At 25.3% G+C, this 11390-nt stretch overlaps 1 non-coding gene across 1 annotated transcript; it reads right to left on the reverse strand.

The window, feature by feature from the left end:
* Positions 1-2262: 2262 nt before the first annotated feature.
* Positions 2263-2353, reverse strand: Trnay-gua. The gene is given in 2 exon segments: positions 2263-2298; positions 2317-2353. It is a non-coding gene; the product is annotated as a tRNA-Tyr (tRNA).
* Between the last annotated feature and the right edge of the window lie 9037 nt (positions 2354-11390).

The raw sequence follows: 11390 nt of genomic DNA on the forward strand, positions 1-11390 counted from the left end.
TATAATATTATAGTGACTATTACAAAATGTATTGATTTCATTTAATAATTTTATGTCGATAATAATATTAGTTGGACAATTTTATTATATAATACGTATTATTAACTCAGAACTCTAAGGATATTACTTACATTTTCCAATAAACTCTACAAAGAAAATAAAGGTAAGCAAATGGATACCCATTTGCTATATATTAGGTGTCGAGTGGGTAATTATTAGGAGTGTGTTAAATTTGAATGCAATGATTTATCATTGTATGAGAAAAATGATTCTGAGCGGAGACGGTCTGTCAGCCTATACGTATTGTACTATAATTGTTTATGTTTCATGATATGTTTTTTGATATACCTAGCTATTAACGTAATTTTTATTTTACTTTGATTATTATGGTAAGTTGGTTTAATTATTTTAAAAAACATTGTATTTATTATAATTATATCAACTTATATACAATTCAAAATTAAATATTATATTTTTTTAAATATCGTAAAACAGTAAAAAAAAGTTCATAGTATAAATTTAATATATATTATATAATATATCAAAATTAATTAAAAATGTTATCACATATAGTAAAATTAGTAGTATTATATTATTATTAATATACACGTAAGTTTTAAGTTCACTCAAATAATGTTTTTAAATTATAACAAAATAATTATTATTGTTATTAATTATTGTTTAAATAAGAAATTTTTTACAAATTTTAACTTATAATGTCTATAAAAATTATAACTGTCAATATATTTTTAGATTTTATGATTCTAATATGAAATACTTATAACATCGTAAGGAATTTTGTATTAAATTTTTATAAGATTCTTGACCCAGTGAATACTTATTTTAATCAACATTTATAGAAAAATAAAATTTAAAAATTGTCATGCCTTCATATATATTGAAAATTATAGTATAAACATTTTATGAAGATTTCAACTATCCGTGGTTATTTGTTTTTGAGTTATACCAAAAAAACAAAATAGATTTTGTTCAAAATTAGATTTTTTTTGCTCTGTATCTAAAATGAAAACTTGAATAATCTAAAAGATCTAACAGAGTGGTATTAATTCATTCTTTGAATCGAACCTTAAATTTCAGCAATGATATGAAATCTTTTAGTTCTGCAAGTCTGAATGTTCTGAATTTGTTTGATATAATATGTAAAATATTTGATTGTTAGATTAATAGAATGACGATGTACGATTGAAATTTGTTCGATGGTCGCTTTTCCATAAAAAAAATGCATGTGTAAGTCTGATTAGGACCAAAATTCTTAGCTGATTAAATTTTTTTTCAATAAACATTATAATACATTATCGAATGATCAATTTATTTGGTTTTATTGTTCGATATATTTTTCGATATGGAAAGGATATTTTGATAATTTTTATTTTAATATCAGCATAATATGGAGTAATGTCAATGAATCGCGTGTTAGGTGCAACTCATTTAACTTGTTTATCTAGAATTTCGTTACCAACTATGTCAATATGTTCGATTTGGTATCTATATAATGATAGTATTAATGATTTTTTTTCACTTCTTTAAATTTAAATTTCCATATTATTATCACAAGGGTTGAATTAATTTTTAAAACTTATTAATGCTCTGAGTTAATATATAGTAATTAATATTCATTTTTTCTTGTATATATATAATTGTTATTAACATATTACATAGCTTAGTGTTAATATTCAATTTATACTTGTCTAAGAATGATTTAAATAAAGTCTATATATTTTATAAATATTATATTTAAATAAAATATCATAATTACTCACAGTAAATATTCCTTTCTGAATAAATATAGAACAAAAAAAATGTGTAGGTATTATATTATACATATAAACGTTTTGTATTGATTGTATTGTAGCTTGATGTTATTTTTTATAAAATTTAATTAAAAATATGACAATATTTTAAATAGATTTAAAGTCACAATAATAGCGAAATAAATTATAAAATCGTAATAATTTCAGATTAATCGACTGTTTAACTTCGAACGTCGTAGAAAGAAAAAAAATACAAATAATATAAGGATTTCACTTAAATTACTTTTGTTTCCAATAAATAATTAAATTATAATTTTACACAAAGGAAAGATAAAACTGAAAGTTAATTTTTCTAAAGGAAACGTTCTTGCCACAGTGGTATAAACTAAAATTTAAAATAATTTTTATTTTAATATAATTTATTTATTCAAAATTATAATATATGTAAACGGAATATGAAGTTTTCGAAATTTTTAAATATAAAAAAAATTCCTTCGGGCCGGATTTGAACCAGCGACCTATGGATATCTATGATCTAATGCCACTACAGTCCACCGCTCTACCAACTGAGCTACCGAAGGATATTAAAATTGGAGCATGTTGTTTCATTTAAGTAAATTTGTTCATACTTTCACCTGTGTTACGGTCAAGATAAATTACGTAATAATTACTATACACTAAGAAAGTTGGTACGGCTTTGACGATATATGGCGCCGTTTGGAATATTCGAATACATCAATTTTACACCAACGACTGATATGTATTTAAGTGGCCTGAGTATGAAATCGCATGGAAAAATATTCACTTAAGTACAAAAACTGAATTTTAAAATAGGAGTTAGAGATGTTTATAATTATTATAGAGAAACAGAAAACAATGTCACTTTGTTCCGTTGGTAGGATAGAAAAGCAATACATTTTATACTTACTTAATGTGTTGCTGTTATATCTATTTATATGCGTTAATGATGAAAAATGTATTCAAGTTTTAAAGCCAAATATTGTTCAAGAGTATTAAAAGTGTATCAATGGTTTTGATTTGGAAGACGTGTTACTATATACAACTATAAATCAATTGTATATATATATATATATATATATATAATATGTTATATATTTTGTCAAAAAATTGGTATATTAGAATATTATTGTGAATCGGGTTATATACTATATGTGTTGTTATTGTTATTGTTAAATTATTGTTCAATTGTTGTAAGACATCTCATAATATGATCAGAGCAATAAAAAAGCGTAAAGTCTATTATACGATTTGTAATTTAATATTGCTCTTATCTATTTTTTTGCAGGAGAATTGATCAGGAATGATTCAAATATTGTAAATATAATACAACTACATTTATGAAACTTTTCAAATGTAATATCCATCTTTGTACAACAAACACCAGTTTTTGTTTTGTAAGTTTTGATACTAAATAACTAATTGTTAAGCAATATATGATATTAATTTTTAATATATTATTTATACGATTCAAAAAAAAAAAAAAAAACATTAAATATTTTTACAAAGTTTGTCATAAGAAAAAAATATAAAAATGCAATTTATAAATGTTTTATAAACTAACTTTTATGTAGGTATTACATATTCCTTTGAAATCAATTGTAGCTCATAAACTACATAATAATAAATGCAATACGTATTAAATAAACAAAAGGCATTGATTTTTTTTTATACGTGTTTATTAAAATAATACAAAAGTGGGTACTTAACCATTAAATGGTAGGTTAAAACTATTCTTATAACATTTACGGTTCTCTAGTAGAGTAGATAACTGTGGTTAAAACCAATAGAATATTTCCATTAAAGTCACAACACGTTAAAACTTGAATAATTTATATTAACACATTAATTACCTACCCCAAATTTGTCTATACAGAATAAATGTCGCAAGACAAATCGATATTTATAGTTTATAATATATTGGATATTGGCCAAAAAGACCATATTATTATTGTCGAGCAATAAATGTTAATGTTCTCAATAATATCATTATTTTTATTTCTAAATTATTTATTACTATAATTATATATATAAATACATACTATAAATACGATTGTTCTCGTTGATTTTAATATAAATTACAACATTTTTTTTCAATGATGCTACTGTATTGATCGAGAAAACGGTGTTATGAGTGTTAGTTGGGGACTATTATATTGTGTCTGTAAATCATTACTTTTTAAACAGTAGTTTGTTAATATTACCTCTCTAATCTATGTAGCGACTTGCTTGTTGAAATCGTTGTTCGCGTTCAAGATATAATATGAGGTGATCGATTTATTTCTTAAAATAATTAAGTACACATTTTTTTCTTTGAATCACTATAATAATTTTATTTAATTTTTAATACACTTTTTTAACATACGAATTTGAATTAATTACAAACGTTTACGATTGAATTATTATTACGTATTATTGTATGAACGATCTGCGTAGTCTCTTACACTCGCCTTTGACCGTCCATACAAAAAGACAATAATAACGCGTCTCCTCTGGAACATAAAACTGGAATGCTTATATAATATAATATTGTCTGTGTGTGTGTGTGTGTGTGTGTGTGTGTACATGTTTTTGTAATATCATATTATTAATGTCTAACAATTATTATACTTATCTTATTGAATATTTTAAATTTAAAAAAGATATGATGCTTATGCGTACATCATTACACTACCTTTAAAATATTACAAGATTATACACAACACATTGTTCAATATAATATTATAGAAACACCTAAACTACTGAACTTAACAAACGTTACTCTTACTCATCAGTATTGACCTGGTAATCTTTATTTCTACTACTGACGAGATAACTACGCATATAAGGTCATATTATAACACCCTAACTCCGGACATAAGTTTTTTGTTTGTTTATTGTTTAAATACAATATATGTTATTAAAATTAAAATTAATATTAAAATAATATTAGATAGGTAATACCGGAAACAGCATAATCTAAACGATGTATCAGTGTGACACTAACATGTATATCAATTATTTTAAATATATAGGTAGTTATAACTAAAAACTAATCATTTAATAAAAATAATAATAATCAATACATACAATACAAACATCGTCGTTGTGAGTACAAAATTAAATGTAATAAAATTATAATGTAAGTTAAAATTGAATATTATTAAATGAAACTAATAACTGTTTACAAAATTATATTTTACAATTTGGTTGTCGTTATATTATTTTATTTTTTTATTTATAAATTGCATATTAGTTTTTTGTTGAGTTCTAATTATCTTACTTTCATTATTATTAGCAGAATTCATTCGTATGTAAGAATCCGTCTGCGTAACCAATACATTTTTAATAAAAACTGCAATATTTGGATGTACTGAAGTAAATAAATCACCAAGTTTGGCATGAAAAGACTCACTCGATTAAATAGATTTGTAATAACTTGTAATTTTAAATAATTATATTTTAAGCAACCACTAGTTGGATAACTGATCACTGTCGATTCGTTGAATCACAAAGACGTGGAAAATTAATCGGTACACAATGATGATTAAGATATGCTTTGCAAATATAATAGTTTAATTTTAATTTCAACTTAATTTTACACCGATATGGCAAAATCTTAATTTATTTTATGACATGCGGACATTTGGTGCTAAAAATAAAATTTATAGAATGCGAAGGTACTGTGCGTTAATTTTTTCCACCGTGCGGAAACACGGTGCATGCGGAAGCTGCGGATTCACAAAATATTTTTATTCATGCGGAGCTGCGGTGCGTCCATAATTACATTTAATAAGCTAAATACATTGTAATAACTAATTTCTAATTAGCGTGAATAATTTATTTAGTTCAGTTCTTACATTACAACACACCCAAAAACTTCATACAATACACAAATAATATACGGTCGATGCGGCATACGAGTTGGTGATAAGACGCGTGCTTTTATATATTAAACATTCCCGGATCGTACATTTTGATTTGATCAGAATGTTATATATTAATAAACAGCTATTCAAATAGAAAATATAATTAATAGTTCGTGAATCAGTTAAGTTTATACTAATCAGTAATGAATTATATTTTGATATATAAGGATGTACTTATAAAAAAAACTTAAATCGTAAAAGCTAAAATTATTGTGATAATGTAATATATTGTTTAATATAATATACCTATTTAATTTAATTATAATAATCATCGATTTCTGTTTAAAATTTAAGTACACATTTTATGTACAAAAGATAAAATAACCTAATGAAAAATGTAATATTATAATTATAATATTACCATTAATCATTAATTAAGTAATTAATTAACTATATTATTTATAAATGACTATTTTGTTATAATACTGTAATAAATTATAACGATAACACTAGGTACTGTAATAATATCACATTACGGGCTTCGTCTCTGTAAATAATACGCCAGGTTTACATCTGCATTTAGATAATTTTGCATAAAAATATACTTATCTTACCTATACACATTTTTTTCGATAGACGGTCAACAAAGCTTATACTATTATTGTATATCCGTTCTACATATTTTCATAGGTAAACCATATATACACGAAAATATATCGTTGTAAATGAATATATTATAATTGAACGTAGAATGCTGACCAAATGTTTAGTATTTACTTACCAATTACTGACCCGAGTAATTGATAAAATTGCGTTGGATAGTCTGCAATTTATATCCATATGAGAATGTGCCATAAATTATTAAATTATTGTATGACCATGAAAATATCTCAAAAACAGTAAATACTATGTAAATTTTGGACGTCTTGACCGTGGTAAAAAATCGTTTATAACCGTGATTATAGGATCATTAATATTTTAATGAATACAAACATTAACTTATTAGTACTGTTAAAAAGGAGGCTGTAGGTATACTCGACACGCACAAGGTGCAACCTCGTTGTTAAATAAATATTAAATAAATAATTATTGTTTAATGAGTATGTGTATCGTTCACCGAAAGGTGTGAATTGAGAGTGTACTGTTACCGTTTATATACTCCTACACTTCAGTACTCGGATGTCATTATAAATTATAATAGGTAGTCTTGGCAGAGTATCTACTGTGTGTATCTACTATACTGCCGAGTACAAAAACACTGAACAAGTCACAGTATGTTTACAAATTTCATTAAAAGAAAACTGTAGTGCCCAATTCATCGCGTCAGCAAATATGATATATATGTATATCAGTATTCAGAAGTAAATAATTTTGTTTTATAATAGTATACCATAATTAATTTAAATTTTAAATAAGCATTTCAGTAAAAAAAAAAAAATAAGCACATTATTATTTACTCTTAAATTACTTAGTTGTTTTGAGTACAATTCGAGACAAAGGAAACCGCTGGAGATGGAAAAAAGAACACTTTGTGCAACTTATACACTTAATGAAACTTAGTCTCAAAACGTGTACGTGTGTGCACTTTGAGCTTATGAACTATTTAAATTTATCACCAATACAAAACGTTTATTGTACTTTGAAGGGATAGAAATGAGCATTATAGTGTAATAGTAAATTACAACGAAACAAAAATAATTTATATCGAGGATATCTGCATATAAAATTACAAAGATAAATATACAACACGCGAAACACTTAACTAAGTACTTATTTAAAATATGTAGCTAATTTATTAAGGAATTCCGTGACGTTTTATTTATTGAAGCTATGCAATTAAGCAATTTATGATAAAAAAATAAAAAAATAATGTGTATAATTTAGAGTATTGTAAATAAATATAAATAATTAATTTGCTTAGTAGTATAGATACAATATTATTTCTGATATTCTAATTTCTAGCCTATAAAATTATATTATATGCATTATTATTTAACTATAAAAATGTAAGTGACAAGTGATGATTTATAAAACATAATTTCACGTGATTGTATGTATTCTAATCTGAAACCTTTATAGAGGTTCAAACAATAGTTGTGACTGAATAAATATTTTTTTCTCATCCTCTATACATATCCTTAAAAATATCATTTGTTTTTATTGTAATAATAGTTGATTTTTTTTAACATTTTGTATATTTAAATAATAAGTATCTATATAGACGTTGACGTTGACCCGTAACACTGTCACGCGTATGTGCGCTATGCGAAATATCCGTTCCGTTATCACGATTTTTAATCGTGTAATTAGTTCACGACATTTGTTTTGTCGAACGCGCCTTCACTTTCAACACGGTTAATAAAACCTATCCGAAAACCACCAAACCCAAACGATCGCTGTCATCTACACCTAATTCACTTATTCATAAGGGGAGTAAATCGAATCATTCGTTTCGCTGCCTTGGCGACCGCGGAAGACAATGAAATCAAACTCAACACCTGCGATGTTCCCAATGTAATCGACGTATCTATTGTTTCCCTTCAACATGACAACACCAACGCTCCGTCAATCTGTGTCTAAAACATTAACAATTTCTTCGCTTTCAAAAATACGTCAGTAAAACACATCGGTACTAACAGGTTCATACGTAAGTCATCGTCTTCTGTTTTGATTGTCTGCCCTCCAGAACGATACATTTTTAATGCAATCGCACAACAGCTAATTGCCATCAGCGCCTGTTTTCATACTTTCGTGGTGCTATCAAACTTACAAGGTTATTGTTTGAAATTTTCACCCTAATCTCAGATAACATATCTAATGCCCTCTTGGAATTAGGTCATTCCGCCATATGGGTCGTTAACGTTACCAAAAATTCACACCCACTTCCGCTGTTTTTCGCAAACCTTGAATCTAACATCAATAATAAAGAAATTCTAAATCTGCCATCAACGTTGTGCACCAAAACTAAAATTGAATCAGTCTATAGGAGCAATAGAAGTTCACCTCAGTGCTGAAACTGTCAGACCTACGAATAAAACCACCACTAAATATTGCCATCATTCTTCACGTTGTGTTGAAATGTGGGGGAGATTATTTCTCAGACATTTCTCATAGCAGGAAAGACAAAAGCATCCCGACCAAGTTCGCCCTTTTCGACGGTGATTATACTTTCAACTATAAAGAATGTTCAGAATATAAAGCACTTCTTAAACGTCATAAAACAACTTTACTCATTCAAATCATTAAAATACGAATACTGTATTCACATTTTTTCTTTTAAAATCACCACATTTTCTTCCAAAAGCTTCTTGCAAAATACTGTCGCCGATCCCGATAACATCTTATTTCTCAATAAAATAATTACTTATTAAAAGCAAAACAAAAATAATAACAATAAGTAAAACAAATATTTAAATAACTTTTTTTGATAAACGGAAAAATAGATACCTAGGTCAAATTTAAAAAAGGACCACCAGAGGCGATCCCTATAAATACGTCTCTGTAGTATATTGTATATATCGTATAATTTATTTAATATCCAAAAGATTTAATAAAATATTAGCATGCGTACAATAAAATCATAATTTATATTCAAAAAGTCAAAAACATATTATATTTCGCTTAATTATTGTGAGCCTTTGTATAATTTGTTATCACGTATACAATAATATTGTCTATTCTTCAATGTAATTATATTATGCGACTGTAATTTTTCATTAACATTGATTTGGTTTTTTTAAATGGTAATTGTTTATTAATTTATTTTGAGAAAATTTCTTTCACAATAATTACTAAAATACATGTTCATGATGTACATAGAGTTGAACAAATACTTCATGGTAATACATATAATATATATATAATAATAAAGGAAACATATTACTGCAAAGTGCAACTATTATACAGTTTTCGTAACAAATTATAAATTGAGTTAGTTTGAAGTGTCAAACTTTGTTTATTAATTATGTATACAGAAGTACAAATGCAGTGTGACTATAAGGAAATAGTAGAAGAAATTTTTAATTTGCTAACTGGAGCGATACCATGAAAGCAACTGTGCCAGGATTAAAAGGTTGTAAATAGAATAGGTATTCTCGTTATATAAGAGAATATTTTTCTCTGAATTCGAATTAATTTTAAAATTTAAACTATTAATTTATATACTTATTTATAATATATTTGTTTGATACAATAATGTACTAAATACTAATATAATTTTCCATATCACTGTCTACAACCTTAATGTTATTATTTTTCATCAAACATTAGAAAAAAATTGTATCCTTGTAATGAACTTATACATTATCATGTAAGGTTCTTAATGTATTGGACAAGTATTCTTATATAGTTTTAGATTGAGTTGTTGATAAGTGAAATATCTACCTTATAATGTCCAATCTAGTAGCACAACTAAAAAAACATTTCGGGAGGGGTTACAACCCCCCTTTGGTTGCGTCACTGGCCCAGTCAATACTACATGATTGAAAGTTATTTGTAATTTTTATGCATCTTTGTAAACTTTGTCTAAAATATTAGGTACAACGATAAGCATTTTCTAAATTCACTGCTACCTGCTTATGTCTTACACATTTGGTTGTTATCCAAACTACTATATAATATATAGTTCTATATAAAGCGATAAGTACCTATTCACCTGATTATTATTTTTATTTTTTATTTTAATAGTTAAGGCTTTGAAATTTAATAAAATATTCCATAAATGATTTGTACAAGAAAATATAACCGAACAATTATTGGAAAACCATTATAATTTTTTATGAGCATTTTAAATGTTGAAATATTGTCAAAATTTGATATTCAAATATAAAATAATAATTGTTGTTATTTTGTTGTCGTCGATAAATATATTAATCGTATGTACTTTCCATGTAAATAATTATTCACAATACTAAAACTATTAAATATTTACATTAATTTTATACTGTTAAAAAGTTGTTATACTACGTTCTACAAACGTTTTTACACCATTCTACTGTATGTTTGTATGCTAATTTATAAATTAATAATGTAATATTATAATTATTACTTTATTACTATATATATATATAAATAATTTCAAGCAATAATAATTTAGGTATATTTTTTATGTATAATATTAATTATACTAAATATATCACTATATTATAAAATATCCTAAAAAAATAGTGGCAGACACATCGTCTCCGATTTAGAGAGTTTTTTGTTTGTATTGATTAAAATTAAAACTAATTCAAATTTAATACATACGTTAGGGAGATCTATTTAGCTCATATGATTGTTCAATATATATACTATACAGCAAAGGAACTTCTAAGATTTTTTTTAAATGTTTGAAGTTGAATAAATTATAACTTAATACATTTAAGTATAGTATAGCGTTCCAGTTGCGTATTGCTGATGTTTATTATACATTTTTTCATAGATGTATATAACCATGTAAGTACGAGATACACCGAACCATGTTGTGACATTTCTAAAACTATATAAGCATATACATACATAAATAAAAAATTTCAATTGAAAAATGTAATGCTTATACCCATTTGTATTCAATATCTATTTGGAATTTAAAATTTATGTAATGTAGGATGTTATGAATATAAAATATAAAAGTTTAATAACTTATCGGTTATATCTTGAGAGGATATATTTTATAAATTTCTACAATTTTCTGTATCAAAAAAAAAAAAAATACTCAAGAGTTAAAGTTATAGGCAAATTAAATAGCAAGATAACGTAAATTATTATTTTT

The sequence above is a fragment of the Rhopalosiphum maidis genome, chromosome 1 (assembly GCF_003676215.2).
Source record: "Rhopalosiphum maidis isolate BTI-1 chromosome 1, ASM367621v3, whole genome shotgun sequence".
Classification (NCBI taxonomy): domain Eukaryota; kingdom Metazoa; phylum Arthropoda; class Insecta; order Hemiptera; family Aphididae; genus Rhopalosiphum; species Rhopalosiphum maidis.